Raw genomic sequence first — 21,355 nt, 5'->3', positions numbered from 1 at the left:
AAAAAATAAATAATAAAAAGAATGTTGCCACAAATTTACCAGTGTTACCCACCCAACAGGAGCAACAGGCGGCCAGCAGCACAAGCACTCCAGTCTACTGCTTGTGTAAAACAACAGAATCAGAGAGCATGGTTGGCTGTGACACCTGTGATGACTGGTTCCATCCCAGGTGTCTAAACCTCAAAAGGCTACCGAAAAGCAAGACATGGTATTGCCCGGAGTGCAGAAAAAAGAAAAAGAAGTCTAACCCTAACTAAGTTGCTGTACTCTGTCGTCTACTCTAAGCCATCCTATATTGTCAAAGTGGGCAGGGGTGAGGTGCGTTCTAGGAGTAAGGTCAAGCAGTAGTCTGACCAGTTTGTTTTGTGATGTTTGTAATTTAGTTTTTAGCCCTTTTGAAGTTTTATGTTATGGCTTCCTTCTTGGAGAAAATGTAGGTCTGCCAATGCTGCTGTTATGCATATGTTATGCATTGTTGTGCATGTTGAAACTTGAAATAGCACTTTTGTATTTTTGTATATAAAAAAAATAAGCATTTTTTACATGCATTGTTGTGCATGTTGAAATTGTAGGCCTGCCAATTGATGTCCACAGATGAAGCGGTCAAGGAGCTTGACTCGACCTTGGTTCTCTGTTGGTCACCATCCTCCTTGGCTGCATCCCTCTCCTCTCTGAGAGACTGCATCTCGTCAAACAGAGACTGCTCAGTGATGGGAGGTGTGGCTGCTTCCTCAACTTGGGCTGCTGCCTCAACTTGGATGTCTTGGCTGCAACGTTTAGTCCTCTTGTGGGGAGTCACTTTAAATGAAATAAAAACCATACTAATAAGAAACTGCAATTTAGGAACCCATTGATTTTGGCACATAACTGAAAACTAGATGATATCACTTACGATGGTATGAAGAGGAGTTCCTTTTTGCACGCCGCTCATGGCGACTGATGTTCGTTGACGTAGATGGTGTAGACTGTGATGTTGAAGGGAATACAGATGGAATGTAGTCTGGGTGTGTTTGGTCATTGACCTTTGCACCTGAATGAATGAATGAATGAATGAATGAATGAATGAATGAATGAATGAAAACGTTATTAACAGATTGCAGAATGGATACAATACAGTACGGCTCAATACACACAATTGTTAAGGGGATGCAGACCAGAGAGACTTTCGTCTTGTTTACATCAGGGTCCCCCATTTTCAATTCATAGTGACATTTGTGACATACTCAACATACATGACATCATGACATTTATGGCATAGGGACATACATGACATACAGGTATATAGTACTGTTACATTTGTGACATAATATGATATGCAAATATACAGTACTGTTACCCCATAGATCCTGACAGAGAGTATATACATATGACATGTATATTACAAGCAATACGACTATTCAATAACAAGTCCTTAGAGCAAGGACAACAACACTGAATGTGATTGATAAATAGTATACTAGTAACATATAAAAATGAAAAAGGCATGTAGGCTACACTGAGAATGGACTATTATGGGGAAGTAGCTAGCAGAGACTGCTAGCTAATCAATCAATCAGCTAGCAGCTAACATCTGCTGTTTACAGCCTCACAGCCAATACAACTTAATTTACTATATAAATATGTGTTCCTTATTCTCACCTGTTATGAAATGGGTAGAGCAGACATACGTAGAATTTGACTTGGGGGACCAGGGTCTGCTTTGGTCGACTCTCCCGTCTGCTCTACCCAGTCAAAGGAAGTTGACTTCGAGAATATACAGTACTGTTTACAGTATGTGTACAAGGGAAGACTACTCGAAATGTGTTGTTTTCTTTGTGCATTAAGCCAGTCAATTTGCTCTTTGTATGGGATTATAACGGAGTTGTTCTTGTTTGTGTGCTCCCCTCGCATTTGGCGATCAATTGGACTTGAAAACAGCAGTGACCACCACTCGTTAGATCATATGAAACAGTAGCCCCTGTCACGTCACGTAAGCGGCAGATAAAACAGTGAAGATCAGATCATTTAACTTACCACTTAATCCAACGTTCATTCCCCACAGCGTCTCCGGTGACCCGAACACCAGCCAGTATTTACCCTGGTCGATTTGGTCGTCAACTCCTGCACTGTTCCCGGCACACGCTGCCGATTAAGGGCACGTACTTGGTCCTCAATAATGGACATTAGTGGACAAACCACTAAAACAATGGGGTTTACGTGCCATTTGGAATAGCCATAGGTCTTTGCTGTAGCCGGTATTTTTGTATTTCATTTAGGAGGCATAGCAAGTTCGGTTGTCTCGAAGGAAGGATATAATTCCAACTTGACTTTGACTTTGCGCCTCCTGGCGGCACAAAACAGAAACCGCACCCACCCTAATAAAACCATTTGACAAGAGCCGTTAACGGGCGGCAGAGGGCGTTGAAACGGCGGTAGGAGGGACCTCAATTTGCAATGCTGTAACTGTATGTCCGTCAGGGCCAGGTGGTGTCCCACATCATAGGCCTTACTCCTGCCTACGTGCAAGTCACGCGGGTGGCGGGTTTGGTCGACGGTATGAAGGAGGGCGTGCCACGGCTTGATAGGCCGATGGCGGCGCTCCTTTGTCCGGAGGTGGTGTGGGAGCTGTTACGGAGCGACCAGTCATTTATCACCGGAACACAATCTCTAGCTGCCGCGTCTAACATTGCGCAGCTGGCGAGATTCATGTCCGGGATATTGACGGGCGGCACGGAGCTGACTGATGTACAACATGACCAGCTCGCCCAGTCGGTAGGAGCCATCCTGCATCTGACTCAGCCGCAGGCTATAGCCGCTGGGAAAGTGCGCGCCCGGGCAACTCTGGTCCAGCGCCACCTTTGGCTGGAGCAGGCGCGTGTGCCGGAGAAGAAGAGAGTTCCACTTCTGACGGCACCCCTCTCCGATGCTGGACTATTCGGGACCTCGACTTGCAGAGAGATGCAGGAGGAGCAATCCGTGCTCCAGCCTCATTTCCCCCCTCCCGATGTCGCCGGTGGAGTCAGACAGCCGCCACGTCGTCGAGCATCCTCCGCTGTGGCCGCCGCTGCCACCACCGCCACTGCTGGACCTTCGGGGAAGAAGGCCAGGAGGAGAGAGGGCGCCTCCGCTACGACAGCCGGCCCATCTACGCCCGGAGGCGACGGTAGGGATCGTCGAGACCAGCCGCCGATCGTTTACCGTCCCTCCGGTGCTCCACGAGGTGGCAAATCCCGAGCGGCTCGTGGCAGGCGTCGCTAGGACCCAGTGACTTTTTCCCCCTGTGGTCCCCCCCTCTGTTTTTCCCTTCCCGGCCCCGCTATGATTTTGTTCAAAAATAAAGAGTCCCCACTAAAGGGGGACTGTATTTTTTGTTAACAAACTGTGTGTTTATTCACCAAACATATGATGGGGTTGCAACGTGTGAATCTTCGCTAGTATGGGTTGATAGGAGGGTTACATTCATGTTAGAGCTTAAGCAAGGCCTGCAGCCTACACTCGGTTGAAAAAGGGTTTTTTCTGCCTTGGCCTGAATCTCCACATGAAGGTAGAGGCTAGTTGTGTGCTCTGTTGCTTACACAGTGATATTGAGCTACAACACTGTTGTGTTGGGTTTGCAGTAATGCTCGTATGAAAACGTACCACGGCTCTGCCGTTCTCTCTCTCTCTATCAATGTTTTTTCTGTGTTACAACATGGATGCGGGTGTAGGATTCACACACACATGCGACTTGGTCTTGTTATAAACCCTGTTCACAGATTATCTGTGGTTAGCGTGCATTATATTAGCTTGCGCTATTCATTAGCATTGCTACTAAAGGTATCATATGGCTAGTTGTTGTTGTTGTTGTATGCAAGGGTTGGGCTTGTGAGGGGGTACCGGATAAACCCCTCCTTCCCTCTTCTGATTGGTCAGGGGGTTTATTCCTTTCTTATTAGTTCAGTCAGGGCCAAGCTGTTAGGCGGCTTGGCAGGGAGGGGGGGGGGGGGGAGGGTTTCCCAGACTCTGCACCTATCACAGGCATTGAGTCTTGGGTTTCTCCCCGTCATAGCACACGTCACTACGCACGTTGCTATTGGACGATGGCTTCCGTGAGTTAGACCCGTATGTAAGGTCTGTTATTGTCAAGTGTCGGGATAGGGCGTAGGAATTAAGGTTCCACTACGCTCGATATACGCATAACTTGAGTCGGTTGGTCACATGACTCAAGGTTACCGTGGCTTTTTCAATCTATGGCTCACGTGGGAAGTCTCTCTGGGGAGTTCCGTCTATCCTCTGTGGTAGGGATGACGGGATATAAAAATGTAAACAGTTTTTATCCTCGGCTGCGTCAAGTGGGATTCATGTCAGTCGGTGTTTCTTTCTTTTTTAATAAGAGTGTGGAGTATATGAAGCACCACACCCTTCTTGTCGTTCTCCCAGGCGCCTTGAGGGATCAATGTGGGGTCTGGTTAGACTGTTCATTGATGTGTTTTGTGTCCCGACGCATGCATAATGCTGGCTCGGGGTGTTTCTGATAAGAATCATGCGGGTGGCTAGTACGCCTTGGTTGCTTGTTATTAAAACAGCGTTTTTATAAAGCAACTGGGATGGGGTTTTTTCCTCTTCCGAGAGCCTGTTACTAGGTCTCGACGGATTCTCGTTCATATCTGGGGGATGTTAACGGAATAGATCAGAACATAGGTAGAGGGGTCTCACGCCCTGGGGGTGGGCCACCGTGCACGGTTCAAACCGGACCGTCTGGGTGGCGCCCTCTTTTCATGTTTTAGATCAACACGCATATCTGCCCCTTCTCCTGGAGTAGGCATGTCAGCGTGGTTAGGGCACAGGACTGGTTCTGGTCACGCTGGTCCAGGTCAGTTAACCCGTTGTCCGCCGGGGATGCAGATCTGCTGTTCTGGTACCCTGAGGGACTTGGGCTTTTTTCAGGGGGAAAAATGCCGGGTCGGCCCGGGTGTCACAGGGTTAGGCGTTATGGAGACCCTTTGTTGGGTACTCTTTTGTACCTGGCACTATTGTAAGGGGCTGGTTCTCCTTCTTTCGCTCCTCTCTCACGCATGGTGAAGAGGGGGCTGTTGGGGTGGTCTTCTGGACTCCCTCTGGTAATCCTGTGTGCTTCTCCGAAGTAAAGTTTCATTGATACCGTAGGCCTGGGATAACCCTTTTTTGGAAACTGAAACACTTGTACTGCAGTATAGCTGGTGTATACCCGCCAGGGTTTCCGTTAGAAAAAATTGTTGCCGGTCTCCGTGACCTGCAAGATTTCAATCTACCGGACAAATGAGATTAATTCCGGTCATAGTTTATTGAGCTTTAAAACAATTGATATAGGCTATATAAAGAATGTCATCCTCAAGGCATGTAGATTTATAATATTATTACTTAAAACGAGGCTACTTTTGCGTATAGTCATTAATATATTCCAAATAAAATAAGTCCCTCGATACTCCGTGCTGCTGCTGACTTGAAATAAAATAGACCGCGTATGTGGGCAGTCGGTCCGACACTAAACAGCAGTCTGTTATAATCACATTTTTATGAGCTAACGAATTCCGTTATATTGGACATTTGTATTAATTATATCAAGCGAAGAACTGAGAAATTTTGCAGAGAGAGGCGGCAACATTATCGTGGGTTTGCGTGATGTATATCTCCACCTCCCAACGACTTGGTGCTGGTCATAATGTCCGGTGAAAACAACTCCCTCCAAGCACAACTTGACCACCCGAACCGTACCAAAACAGGCCAAAATTAAATAGCCCATGCGACGAACGATTCATTACATTCGTTTCATCGTTGCTCCACCAAGCAGCCGGTCCAACAATGAAAGCTGTTATCAGCGCGAGCCGGCCGCAGTTAGTTTGCAAGAAGCATCCAGCTGCAGACCCGCAGAGCAGCTTTCCAGGTCTGGGGACCGCACTGTGCCAGCAAAGCTGGTGGGTTCTGTGGGTCTGCAGCTGCATGCCTTCCGCAAATCCAGCAGCAAGCTCTCGCTGAGCGAAGCAACGACAACAAACTCAATGATTGTTTCGTTCATTGCATAGGCCACCCAACTCCAGCCCATCCCAATACAATTCAAATAATCAAACTGTGCCCAGAGGGAACTATTTTCACCGGACACTATGACCGGAGAGATTAAATATGTCGGACTTCAACAGATTTTGCCAGTCAAATACCGGTAATTACCGGCTAACGGAAACGCTGATACCCGCAGGTGTGTTTTGGAGTTTTTTCTTGAGGGGTTATAGGAACAACCACCGTCTGTACCGAGAGGGTAGTTGATTCCCTGGTATGTTGGAGCAGAGTCAACTCCTGGGTTGCCCGGTTGAGTGTGCCCCTGCACGTTCATGACGTCTGCCAATCATGTCAGCCTTCTCTGCCTCGACCCCTCTGGGTGGTTTTTTTTTAATGGAGGCTTTGTCATGGTGATCAACAATGCCAGCATACGCCCCTTCCGCCGGGGGGCTGTTTTCAGCTGACTCCTTTGGCGCCTGTCTCGTCCTCAGTGCTCCAGGCTCAGGTTACAGCCTGCTGCCTGGTTTCCCCGGTGCGCTGCTGCTTCCGTTGGTTAACCTTTTTGAGTGCTTACGGCCATGCTGACTGCCTGTTCTGCAGGGTCAGTGTGCCAGGCGGTGTGCTATTGGGGGGAAAGGGCCCGCTCTTGGAGGGGCCTTATCTGAATATGCTGGCGATGTGGGGGGGGCGGTGTCACTAAGTGACCGCCTGGTGGGGTCTTGACCTCTCCGGGCCCCCTTTTTCCAGGGGATCCAGTCCCTTCAGTGGGTCTGGGTCTTCCTTCGCGCTCCGCTGCTACGGCCTTGCCACGGGGTTGGGTTTGCTCTTGACCCCGTGATTTTGGGGGCAGTAACGAGGTTGTTCCTTCCGTTCGTTCCCTGGTGGCATGCGGGTTGTGCGTGTGTGTAGTCGTGGGGTCAAGCCACGGTCTGCTCACCCTGTTTGTTGAGTTGCTTGAGTTCCTCTTCGCACGGTCGGATCCGTCTCCCTCCCGTAAGCCTCCAATAGGGGGGGTATCCTCCATTAGGGAGGGTCGGGGGGCTCGGTCCTCCCCGGTCTGATGGTTGTGGGGGGCCTCAGATGGGTACATTTGTCGGGCTATGGCTCCCGCTCAGCCTCTCTTGTGCAGATGATGCTGAGCGAAAGCCATAATGAAATAGAACGTAAGGTTATGTATATAACCAAGTTCTATGAATTATGGCGACGCTCAGCATCAGACGCCGCTGCGGCCCTTGATCTCGCCTTGTGGTGAAAGTTTGGGAAGGAGGCGAGTAGGTGACCACACACCTGCTTATGAAGGTAAGCGGATGGGGGTGTGGCCAGACGAATGTTGGGATGTAAAGGTACATGGTGGAATTTTTTATTCAGTGCTCGTGCACGAAGTGAAGTATAGTGCAGATGATGCTGAGCGTCGCCATAATTCATAGAACTTGGTTATATACATAACCTTACGTTAAGTATCATTAATCACATTCATCCATATCTGTCATCAATCCCTCAAAATGTTTCTACAATGTAAAGATAACTCTTAAGGAATTTCTGTTTCCTAACCGTATGTTCCAATACAATGCGGAACGACATTTAGGCCAGCTTCCACCAGGTTGCGGCTTGTTTTTGCAGTTATAGTTTGTCCCTCAATTGTGTATTTTCACCTTCCTACAGCAATGCTAAAAGCTAAAAGCATAACGATGGCCGAAGAACAAAATCTCCTATCTGCATAAAAAAAGTGGGGGGGGAAACCTCATAACTGCACCTTCCGAGGCACTAATACCTGGTCGGTATTGTTAACACATGATATAGTAATATAGTCCAAAAACGGTTTATTGTATTGGGTATCCTTAAAAAATAGCATTCTGCAAGAAAACAACACGAACACTTTCTAAAATGGTGGAGGTTTTGTTCTTTGGCCATTCAAAACACAACCATTTGGAATTGAGACCACAAATGCCACCATGTTAATGTGATGTCAAAAAGGACACCCCTGTGGTGTTGTACTCACACACCCACGCCAGGAGGCCAAGAGTCGTCACTCATGCCTTTGTGTGTGCATGTGTGTGTGTGTGTGTGTGTCCATCTCCATCCGTAAGTGTGATAACTGACGACAACACTTAAAGCATTAATTTCCATCCAACAGGGACAGATTATTATTTGTTTGTTTTTAGACAGGCCGTGGATTCAGCTAAACAAGTGAGATCAATTGAGTGCTAAATAGGCTCCTCGTCTTGAAACCACTGCAGGGCAGCTGAAAGACTGGACAAAAGGGAAGGATTTCCACGTTGACATGTTAAGATAAGATAAGATATTCCTTTATTGATCCCCTTGGGGAAATTCAGGCATCATAGCAGCATGGGGGAAGGGGGGGGGGGGTACAGGTAGTACAAACAACACAAGCAGTGTAAACAAATAGGTCAATATAATTTACTATCTAACTAACTGGAAAATATATTCACAGTATTCACAGTGTCATATAAGGTGCAGTATACATAAGGTAGTGTTATATTTTACTATCTACTGAAATATACATTATTCACAGTATCACAGTATCCACTGAAATATACATTAGTCACAGTATCACAGTATCCACATAAGGTGCAGTATGCCTAAGGTAGTGTTATTGTCCTCCTTGGGTTCCTATTAGTCCTAGGTTATCAACCCGCCCTCCCTGTGGCCTCGCTCAGCTTCACCCCTGCTCTTTGAGGAAGGTGTGGGAACACATTGGAGAAGTTGAGAGACTCCCATCGGTGACGGATGGAGAGATTAAACGCTCTCTCTCTAATGATAAGGAGGAGGACGTGCGGGATGATGACAGTAATCTGAGTAATGGCATCACATATGGAATGCGATCTAGTTTTGCAGCCATCGAACGTGCTGATACATGTATGTTGCTGAAGGGCTGGTGTCCTCATCGAGAGTCTTACAGTAAATACTGTCAGATGAAAATTAGCAAAAAAGCAAACTCTTATAGAATTAGAGTCTTACGATTGGAAACAGTGAGGAAACTATGCAATGGGTTGTGAATGAGTTTCATTGGCCCTAGGTTTGTGGAGCTTACCAGCTCATAAAATACCATTTAAACTAGGGATGTCCGATATTATCGGCCGACCGATATTATCGGCCGATATCGGCAGTAAAATGTGATATCGGAAAATATCGGTATCGGTTTAAAAAAAAAAAAAAAAACAATAACAATATTGCATACAGTGAAATTATTAGTTACCTGAAATTATTCCGTTTTTTTGGGGGGGAAACCCTGCATATATCGGTATCGGTTGATATCGGTTGATATCGGTATCGGAAATTAAGAGTTGGACAATATCGGAATATCGGTATCGGTAAAAAAACAAATATCGAGCATCCCTAATTTAAACAATAACAAAATAGGAGTTTTCCACAAACGACAGCCGTAAAAACATTTGAATGTACATTAAAACACATAAAGACTACTAATATAGAAATGTATTTTATTATTTGCTAGCCAAGATCAATACTGTAGTGAATAGACACTGAATAGTCTTGCATGCCTTATTGTTAAATGCTGCTGGGTGAATTTTCCACCATGGTTATTAATGCTACTATGTCTCCTCTGTCCTCCTCAGACTATGGTCCTCAAGGGAGGTATTGTGTTCATTCATAAAAAGACTGGTCAACGACCAAGGCTGATATAAAGACGAATGTAGTGGTTGTAGCTTGATATTGAACCACATCCAATAGAAGTATATTCTGGAAGAGCTGGTTTTACATTAGAACACACTGGTACAACAGTAGTCTGATCTCATTTGTATGTCGTTCCTATCCTTCTTGAATCTATATTATGACCTCATTTTTTGGATAGTATTCATCCCAACAAGGACTGTAGTTTCTTCCTGGAGTAAGTCTCTACAACGTCTCAGAGTCCTGTGCTTGCTAGCGCCACACTACTGATTGAGCCAATTCAACAGCCGAAGGTTGATATTTATCCCAGAGAAGTGAGCTTATCTAACTTCTTGACTTGCACAGTTTATTGATGGACTGTTGCCTGGCTGTTCCAATCTCCTGCTGCTTTTGGATACAGTCTCTCTTGTATGTGCATAGACTACCAGTACCATCAGCACATAAATGATGATGTATCCTGAAATACAACCAAATTCATCTAGAATTATGACCATGTGGGTGGATTTCTAGTAGTTTGGACAACAACAGTGTCAACACACGTTAATGTCCCCATGGGCCGGACATGTCTTCTTTAAACAAGTCAAGAAGAAACATCACAATAAATCAAGAACAAAACTAAAAACACCATGAAATCCAAAATCAATGTAAAATAAATAAATGCAACATTCCCAGACATACCCCAGCGAAGGTATGGAAAAACTCACAAAAAACCTAGCAATAGGAAAAAAGCACCACAGGCAATGTGGAGGAGAGAAACCTTAGAAGGGCCATTCAAGGGGGATCTCCCTTCTTAGATGTCAGTGATAGTAGTGTTGCTATGGATTTGATTTGATTTGATTTGAAATCTTTATTTTGAACATGCAATGAATACAAACAAACAATAACAAAAGCAAAACACAACTCAATCTACATGTTCGAAAAGGAGTAGGAAGAAGTATACACTTATTTAATCCTACCCCTTTTCCACTACTCAAATGAGTGTACTATTTTAAAACATAAAAAAGAAAAAAAATATATATATGCAAAACAAAAAAACAAAAACTATATGTAAACACCCGTGAATATCAAGTCCCTTCCTCATCCCTGTACCTTGTGAACATCATTTCCTTATACATCAGTTTGAATTGTCTCATGTTTGGACATTGCTTTAGCACCACATTTAGACTGTTCCACAGTTTCACTCCACATATCGAGATGCAGTGTCTTCTCATGGTAGTGCATACATTTAGCACTTTTAAATTGTGTTCTCCCCTCAGATTATACCCCCCTCCCTATCAAAGAACAATTCTTGAATGTTTCTTGGAAGTGCATGACTTTTTGCTTTATACATTAATTGTGCCGTTTTAAATTCCACAAGATCATTTAACTTCAATGTCTTTGACTCCAAAAACAATATATTAGTGTGATCACGATAACCTGCAATGTGAACTATCCTTATGGCCCTTTTTTGGAGTATAAAAAGTGGTAGTAGTGTAGACTTATAATTGTTTCCCCAGACTTCAGCACAGTAATTTAAATATGGTAAAACTAGTGAACAGTAGAGAATGTAGAGTGATTTTCTATCCAGAATGTGCTTTACTTTACTCATGACTGAAATGCTTCGTGAGAGTTTAGATTGGACATGTTTTATGTGAGGTTTCCAACCGATTTTATGGTCTATTATTTCACCTAGGAATTTATTTTCATAAACTCTTTCAATAATCACATCATTTATTTTAACTTGTACCTGAGTATCCAATCTACAGTTTCCAAACAACATAATTTTAGTTTTGCTCAAGTTCAATGATAATTTGTTTCTATCAAACCATTCCTTCAATTTCTTCATTTCAGATGTGATGACCTCTAAAAGCTGCTGGACATTCTCACCAGAAAAAAAAAATATTAGTGTCATCCGCAAATAAAATACATTTAAATATATTGGATACTTTACATATCTCGTTAATGTACAAGATGAACAGTTTTGGACCCAACACTGACCCCTGGGGGACACCACAAGCAATGTCCAAACATTCAGATTTATAATCTCTCATTGTCACAAATTGTTGTCTTTTATTTAGATAGCTTCGCACCCAGTCCAATACTACCCCCCTGATCCCATATCTCTCCAATTTCCTGATTAATATATCATGATTAATAGTATCAAATGCTTTTTTTAGGTCAATGAATACTGCAGCTACATGTTTTTTTTTATCTATGGAATTTGTGATTTTTTCAATGAGTTCTATTAATGCTAGTGATGTTGACCGGTGTGTTCTGAATCCATACTGGCTATCGGTGAATAAATTATGTTTATCAATGAATTTATCTAATCTGTTGTTGAAGAGTTTTTCTAATATTTTTGAAAACTGAGGAAGTAGAGAAACAGGCCTATAATTTGTGAAGTGATGTTTATCTCCAGTCTTGAACAGAGGTATGACTTTTGCTATTTTCATTTTATTCGGAAATCGACCAGTTTTGAATGATAAATTGCAGATGTGCGTGAGTGGTTTTGAAATCCCACTAATGCATTTTTTTTTTTACTATTTTCATATCTATTTCATTACTGTCTGTAGATGTCTTGTTTTTACATTTATTAGTAGTTTCTATAATTTCATTTTCATCTACCGCTTCCAGAAACATTGAACTAGGATTTCTTTCAATATAATTGTCTTTTATGTCTTCAGGAGTCACTGGATCTGGGATTTATCCCGCTAATTCTGGTCCAATATTTACAAAAAATGTATTAAAGTTGTTAACCACATCATCCATATTGCTAATAGTTTGATCATTTTCCATAAAATACTGAGGATAGTTTATTTGTCTTGATCCATTCCTGATAATACCACGATGGATACTCTTCATACTGCTTTGCACTATATAGTATTGTATATTAGTACACTACATAGTATATTGTATATTATATGGTAACTCAGTTACGTCTATTCTGCATCGAACATTGTACATATGTCTATACTGAACACTGTGACCTCATTTTCTACTTCTAATTTACATGCTATACTATGTTATTTGATACTTATCTTGTCTAGCACAGTCTCTGGAGCGTAACAGTAAGAAGCATTTTGTATAAAAGTATTCTGTACTTCTGTATGACAACTATTAAAGAAACTTGAAAAACTTGGATGATCAATGGGTGGAGAATAATGTATGTAATAAAACACAAATATATACATGCAATAGCAACTGGGGTAGGTACTGTACATAAGAAAACATTTTAAAGATTGAAATAGAATAGAGCTAAGAACAGCAACAACAAAAGAAAACGCATAGGGAAACAAGCACTAGTATGAAAATAGGATAACGGCTTAATGTCAAGGCTCGGAGCTCAAAATATCAGAGTCCTATTCCGTTTGCACATGAGTATGTAATCCATTCGGATCCATTTGAGGTATGGGGCGATTTAGAGAGGATCGTATCCTCTTGGCCATCCCCACGGGACGTCCACCACTTTGGTCATCACCATGAGACATCCACTCACAGGGAGATGGGGACAGGTGTTAGACAGTTTGCATGTTAGTGATGGGCGGACATAGCAATAGATACATTGTAGTAAGCATATTATGTGAATAGAATAGAAGTACTTAACCCAGCAGTGAACTAGAACAGGCATGGTTTAGACGTTGTGGGTCGGACAGAAGAGGGTATGAAGCTGATCCATGATCTCAGTGGTGCACATAATAACCAATGTGGGGGTAGAACAGTGACTGCAATCTTGGCCATCACCCCGAGACATCCACCACCTTGGCCAACACTACGAGACAACCACTTAGAGAGATAGGGAGATGGGGACAGGTGTTAGAGAGTTCCCATGTTTGTAGTGGGTGGAATTGGAGCAATAAATACATGTAATAATAAGCATATTAAATGGTGTCTGTCTTCAAAGGAACAATCTGTGATCTACACTAAAGGGAGCCCCATCACCATTAACCAAAACAACAACACACATAATAACATTCAAAACACATTTTAAAACTATCATAAAAGCACTAATAAATATGTCCCATAGATCTCAAGAGCTTTTTTGTTTTGTTTGGTTCCTGTTGGTTGTCAGTTAAGGCCATGGGTAGGTAGGGAATTTATTTTATTTAATTTTTTATTTAATTTTTTCCTATGGATAGGGAATTTCTTTATTTAATTAAAATGTTGCAGTGGATGCATGTACTCTGCCAGCATGTTTAATATCCATAATACTAAAGGTTTGACTAAGATTTGTATAAAACTTTATTGTAAAATATATATATATTTTATATATAAATATATATATATATATTTTGTGAGTTTTAAAAAATATATATATAAAAAAAAATATATATATATATATATATATATTTATTTTTATTTTTTTATATATATATTTTTTAAAACTCACAAAATAAATTGGGTCGCACCTAAATCGGCCGGGTCAGTCGGCAACCGGAACCATACCATTATTTTTGTTAGGCCTCAGCAATACACCCGCCAAGTGTGAAGTCGATCAGATGAAAAGCGAAGGACAGACAGACAGACAGACAGACAGACAGACAGACAGACAGACAGACAGACAGACAGACAGACAGACAGACAGACAGACAGACAGACAGACAGACAGACAGACAGACAGACAGACAGACAGACAGACAGACAGACAGACAGACAGACAGACAGACAGACAGACAGACAGAGACGAATGTACCCAATAATATTCTGCTTTAAGGGGCTTTAAGCTCTGCTCTCATTACTTTACAGATGATGTAGAGTAGTTTGGATTGATGCCTGGGGGTTCCAGTCAACTGTGGCTACTGAATGTAATAAGCTCCCAGTATTCCATTTACCTCATCAAACTATGGATTTTATTTTGGCCAGAGCTGGAGTAATATGGAGAGTGAAAAATACAAATACAAAATGGAAAGAGTAGAATGTGTTAGGACTTGGTAACAGGTAGGCTCAAATGCACAACACGAGACAGGAGAATGTTCAACCCCGTAGGGCAGTGGTTCTCAAACTGTGGTACGTGTACCACTAGTGGTACTTGGTGGTACTGCTGGTGGTACTTGAAAACATTTACAAAAAAAAAAACTATTTTTTTTTAATTTTTTTTTAAACATAACATCAAATTAGACACACAGGCATTAACAGTAAACATCCAGTAAAAAAATTTTTTTGCAGTCAGGCCACTGAACTTAGAAGCAGGGCAAGCCAGTGTTTCTGGTTGCGGTGGCGCGATAGTTAGATAACCTAAGTGGGGAACAACCAGGAGATCACTGTGACAGAGAGTAATGCAGTCTAAACAGTCATAAATCTTTAATTCAACTTCAGCCCTGATCATAACCATTTATTTTTAGATTTTTTTGTAATGTCAGATAAAAAATCTGACATTACAAAAAATCCATCAAAATCTGTGTTGCTGCTAATCATTGACACATGCCTAGCCTGTAACGATCCCCCCCAGAAAAATGTACTTTGCATTTGATATATTGAAAATATTTTACTTTTTGTGTGTTTTTTTTAACAATAATTTGTGATGCCATCACACAAACTGGCATTTAAAGGGTAAACATTAAAAAATGTATTGAATATGTGTTTTCTTTTCTTTTTTTACAATAATTTGTGATGCCCATCACAAACACTGGCATTTAAAGGGTAAAAATTTAAAAATTCCTGCACCAGAATGCAGGAAATTAAGTTTTTATAACAAAATAATTGTGTGTGTGTGTGTGTGTGTGTGTGTGTGTGTGTGTGTGTGTGTGTGTGTGTGTGTGTGTGTGTGTGTGTGTGTGTGTGTGTGTGTGTGTGTGTGTGTGTGTGTGTGTGTGTGTGTGTGTGTGTGTGTGTGTGTGTGTGTGCGTGCGTGCGTGCGTGCGTGTGTGTGTGTGAGTGAGTGAGAGAATGATGGACAATCGCTTGCTGTGTGAGAGAGAGAGAGAGAGAGAGAGAGATCGAGAATTAAGTACATTTGCTGAAATACAGTTGTTCTTAATTTTCTCACTTGCTATGTGAGAATGTTAGTTATGTTCTCAATGCCCCTTGCATTGTATGAGTTGTGTGGAAGCGTTTGCTAGTTCTAGTGCTATCCCTTTGTACTGTACATTGTGGCTGTGTCTGACAAAAGTTAACAATACATAATGGTATTAGGAATACATTTGCCTCCTGCGTGAACTGCGCATAGCTGAATAGACTGTATTTTAACGCCGGTCATATGGTGGTACTTGGAGAGCCAGCTACGTTCTCAGGTGGTACTTGGTGTAAAAAGTTTGAGAACCACTGCCGTAGGGCATTTAATAATACGTTATTACTGTTGTGAAGGATCAGATTAAACCGAATATATATATTTATTTATGGATATATATTTAATAGTATTTGTATATCGTTTGATATCCCTTGTATATTCCTTGTACATATACACTGAATATCCCTTTAGTCTACTAACAGCCCATAATAGTTTCATTCTCTCATTGGACAAGAACTTGGCGCCAGCAGCCAAGCCCCTTGGTTCAAGTTCAATCGTGCCGACGAACATGTCGTTACTAGCCCGGTTCCGCGTAGGAATACGTCTGGCGAAATACGAATGGTACTATTTGTTCACAGCGCATATATATATGGCGCAAGTAAAGTAGAACTTTCTTTTAGTCCCTTAGCCCTTAGTTCTTTACCCTCCAACCTAGTGGCAAGACGTTAAGCCTCACCCACGATACACGTGTGGTGCAGTATGGTCAACTTGGCCTCAGAATGGCATTGAGACATTGTGTGGATTAATAGTTGAATTGTCATAGTTTGGCACTATACCGTCGAGTGGGACGTATTTCTATTAAGTTAATAATAGTCTATTATGTATGGTGCATCGTTCGGTTAGAGTTATACAGTGAGTAGTACCCCCATCGTTTCCTCGCGTTATCTAGAGTCTTAACCAGGCTGGGCAGACCACGTGTGGTGCTTTCATCCGAGGAGTTCTGGGCTAGGACGAGTGGACCTGCACATTGGATTACCTTACCCGGATGACGGCGAGCCCTACACGGCTTGGATTATCTACTTGCTTTGGGTGCTTTGATTTATGCCATGGATAACAGCCAACACTGGTGAGTGTTGGAACTACCCCCCGAGAGGAGTCCAGGTGAGACGGCGCTCTACCCCGAGTGAGGTCGCCTCACGTCTCTTCGTTGTGGACCGGCAGCTACCGTCTACAAGAGGGCCCAACTGTATTCATCTGTGGACCAAGGTTCTGTGGGCACCGTGTTCAGCACTCTGAATTCTCCCAAGAAATCGTTGGCCAGATGGGATATCGCCGGCGGCTCTCCTAACCCCCCCCTACTGACTTACAACCAGCAGGACCCCCCTTTAGTATATCCAGCTATAATCATTAAGTACCATCGCTATAGTTCCCTAAAGAACCAGGTTGTATACTTGCTTCCTGCGTAACCAGAGATTGGACATTCAATGTTGATTTGCCTACGAATACTCATTTGCCTTACAAGTGCATTCAAATCATAAATGTCATTAAGTGAACGTTGTATATACCCTTTGCTATATATTAAATATTCGACTTATACATTTGTGTGGACTTGGTTTCATGGTGGGAAAGTGTTCATCATATCTATATCATGTACTGTGTGGCCAGTAGTTAAAGTACATAAAGCGGTAGTGGTTTAATGATACCATACTTATCAATACAGTCAGGGAATTGTACCCCTCAGTTACAATTACTGTTTGTGATTCTGTAATTCCTGCATACAGAGTCATTACATCCACATACTTTTCTCTTGGCGGCAGGTAGCCTACATACATTCTTGCTTTCTGATCACCATGATAGGGTGCCAATTACCCTTGCTTGTTTCCATCCAAAAGTAAACAATAAACACAGTCTTCTAGAAAAAACATTTTAAATTAATTGGGGTTGAGTGTGTTTATTATGTTAGTGCTCACAGGTAAGCCACTGTGTGTTCATTTGCAACGAGTACAATCCAGTCTTGTGTTGGGGAGGCTGTGTTCCTGATTCTCAATAATATACTTTTGGTCTGCTCTCTCCCTCAACACTGACAACGCTGTCCTTGAGGCTGAGTGCAATTAGGTTGTTAGTAGTTCTAGTTTAGGGAAAGTGCAATCTGTTTTTACAGAACTAGATAGTTTGGATTTGTAATGCTGATGCTTTCGCCCCCCTTTTTTATTTATGCATACTGTATTTACGCACATGGGGACATTTTTGTTTTACTATATTTTCCCTTTCGTATTTTTTCACATTGTTCATTCCATTTGGGATTATTATTTCAGTGTCTGACAACAATCCTGCCTTTGTACCTGTCTCGCTTGACTTGCGCTATAGCTAACATCCATACCAGAGAACAGCTGTGCTTAACTCCTTTAACACCTAATAGCCATAAACATTTAATAATGTATAGAATGTCTGTCATACTCTCTGCACACATCAACGCTCTAAGCGTTTGGACCCGCATGACACACGTCTGTTTATCACCATGAGCCACTGGCTACGAGTGCTTGTTGGACCACACTGACTAGAAGTGCTGTTAGACCACACTGACTAGAAGTGCTGTTAGACCACACTGACTAGAAGAGCTGTTAGACCACACTGACTAGAAGAGCTGTTAGACCACACTGACTAGAAGTGCTTGTTGGACCACACTGACTAGAAGTGCTGTTGGACCACACTGACTAGAAGTGCTGTTAGACCACACTGACTAGAAGTGCTGTTGGACCACACTGACTAGAAGTGCTGTTAGACCACACTGACTAGAAGAGCTGTTAGACCACACTGACTAGAAGTGCTGTTGGACCACACTGACTAGAAGTGCTGTTAGACCACACTGACTAGAAGTGCTGTTGGACCACACTGACTAGAAGAGCTGTTAGACCACACTGACTAGAAGTGCTGTTAGACCACACTGACTAGAAGTGCTGTTAGACCACACTGACTAGAAGTGCTGTTAGACCACACTGACTAGAAGAGCTGTTGGACCACACTGACTAGAAGTGCTGTTAGACCACACTGACTAGAAGTGCTGTTGGACCACACTGACTAGAAGTGCTGTTAGACCACACTGACTAGAAGTGCTGTTGGACCACACTGACTAGAAGAGCTGTTAGACCACACTGACTAGAAGTGCTGTTAGACCACACTGACTAGAAGAGCTGTTAGACCACACTGACTAGAAGAGCTTGTTGGACCACACTGACTAGAAGAGCTGTTAGACCACACTGACTAGAAGTGCTGTTAGACCACACTGACTAGAAGTGCTGTTAGACCACACTGACTAGAAGTGCTGTTAGACCACACTGACTAGAAGTGCTGTTAGACCACACTGACTAGAAGAGATGTTGGACCACACTGACTAGAAGAGCTTGTTGGACCACACTGACTAGAAGTGCTGTTAGACCACACTGACTAGAAGTGCTGTTAGACCACACTGACTAGAAGTGCTGTTAGACCACACTGACTAGAAGTGCTGTTAGACCACACTGACTAGAAGAGATGTTGGACCACACTGACTAGAAGAGCTTGTTGGACCACACTGACTAGAAGTGCTGTTAGACCACACTGACTAGAAGTGCTGTTAGACCACACTGACTAGAAGTGCTGTTAGACCACACTGACTAGAAGTGCTGTTAGACCACACTGACTAGAAGTGCTGTTAGACCACACTGACTAGAAGAGCTGTTAGACCACACTGACTAGAAGAGCTGTTAGACCACACTGACTAGAAGAGCTGTTAGACCACACTGACTAGAAGAGCTGTTAGACCACACTGACTAGAAGAGCTGTTAGACCACACTGACTAGAAGTGCTGTTAGACCACACTGACTAGAAGTGCTGTTAGACCACACTGACTAGAAGTGCTGTTAGACCACACTGACTAGAATTGCTGTTAGACCACACTGACTAGAAGAGCTCTGTTAGACCACACTGACTAGAAGAGCTGTTGGACCACACTGACTAGAAGTGCTGTTAGACCACACTGACTAGAAGAGCTGTTAGACCACACTGACTAGAAGTGCTGTTAGACCACACTGACTAGAAGTGCTGTTAGACCACACTGACTAGAAGAGCTGTTAGACCACACTGACTAGAAGAGCTCTGTTAGACCACACTGACTAGAAGAGCTGTTGGACCACACTGACTAGAAGTGCTGTTAGACCACACTGACTAGAAGAGCTGTTAGACCACACTGACTAGAAGTGCTGTTAGACCACACTGACTAGAAGAGCTGTTGGACCACACTGACTAGAAGTGCTGTTAGACCACACTGACTAGAAGTGCTGTTAGACCACACTGACTAGAAGTGCTGTTAGACCACACTGACTAGAAGAGATGTTGGACCACACTGACTAGAAGTGCTGTTAGACCACACTGACTAGAAGTGCTGTTGGACCACACTGACTAGAAGAGCTGTTAGACCACACTGACTAGAAGAGTTTGTTGGACCACACTGACTAGAAGTGCTGTTAGACCACACTGACTAGAAGAGTTTGTTGGACCACACTGACTAGAAGAGCTGTTAGACCACACTGACTAGAAGAGCTGTTGGACCACACTGACTAGAAGTGCTGTTAGACCACACTGACTAGAAGTGCTGTTAGACCACACTGACTAGAAGTGCTGTTAGACCACACTGACTAGAAGTGCTGTTAGACCACACTGACTAGAAGAGCTGTTGGACCACACTGACTAGAAGTGCTGTTGGACCACACTGACTAGAAGAGTTTGTTGGAGCACACTGACTAGAAGTGCTGTTAGACCACACTGACTAGAAGTGCTGTTGGACCACACTGACTAGAAGTGCTGTTAGACCACACTGACTAGAAGAGCTGTTAGACCACACTGACTAGAAGTACTGTTGGACCACACTGACTAGAAGTGCTGTTAGACCACACTGACTAGAAGAGCTGTTAGACCACACTGACTAGAAGAGCTGTTAGACCACACTGACTAGAAGTGCTGTTAGACCACACTGACTAGAAGAGCTGTTAGACCACACTGACTAGAAGAGACCACACTGACTAGAAGAGCTGTTAGACCACACTGACTAGAAGAGCTGTTAGACCACACTGACTAGAAGAGCTGTTAGACCACACTGACTAGAAGAGCTTGTTAGACCACACTGACTAGAAGTGCTGTTAGACCACACTGACTAGAAGTGCTGTTAGACCACACTGACTAGAAGTGCTGCTAGACCACACTGACTAGAAGAGCTTGTTAGACCACACTGACTAGAAGTGCCCCCCCCCGAGCGCTTCATATTTTCACTTTGCAGCTGACGTTAAGCTGTTTTGTAACTTTTTTTGTTCGGTTGCCTGCTCATAATCACTCACCTGTTCTGGTTGACTTTGGAGGCTGCCTTAGAGAAAAGCTGCTCATATAAAAATCCCAGGCCAGGTTCTTGATCTGGTTTGCAAGGTCTACATTCCATAATGTTTTAGTTTTTTTGTGGGTTTGGCAGCTGCAGATACAGTGAATTGTCTCTGGACCTGTTCTCATTAGAATCTCTATTAACATACAAGTCATGTCTGATTATTAGACACTGATGTACAGATGTACGGGAGAATAACACAGTTACAGTCAGATCCACTGCATTCATTATGTTGTGTATGTTTGTGTGTGTGTGTGTGCATGTGCATGTGTGCGCTTTTTCAGATGCACTGCATTCATTAGGTTGTGTGTGTGTGTGTGTGTGTGTGTGTGTGTGTGTGTGTGTGTGTGTGTGTGTGTGTGTGTGTGTGTGTGTGTGTGTGT

At 43.0% G+C, this 21,355-nt stretch overlaps 1 long non-coding RNA gene across 1 annotated transcript; it reads right to left on the bottom strand.

Moving 5' to 3' along the window:
• Window positions 1-371: 371 nt before the first annotated feature.
• LOC311229263 lies at window positions 372-2,260 on the bottom strand. Its single transcript, XR_014619734.1, has 3 exons — window positions 2,014-2,260; window positions 893-1,030; window positions 372-798 (listed from the first exon to the last, which is right to left on the bottom strand). It is a non-coding gene; the product is annotated as an uncharacterized lncRNA (long non-coding RNA).
• Window positions 2,261-21,355: the final 19,095 nt, after the last annotated feature.

This window comes from Notolepis coatsorum (assembly GCF_963971535.1).
Source record: "Notolepis coatsorum genome assembly, chromosome: 1".
In the NCBI taxonomy this organism is placed as follows: Eukaryota; Metazoa; Chordata; class Actinopteri; order Aulopiformes; family Paralepididae; genus Notolepis; species Notolepis coatsorum.
This window is presented reverse-complemented; position numbering and strand designations above follow the sequence as displayed.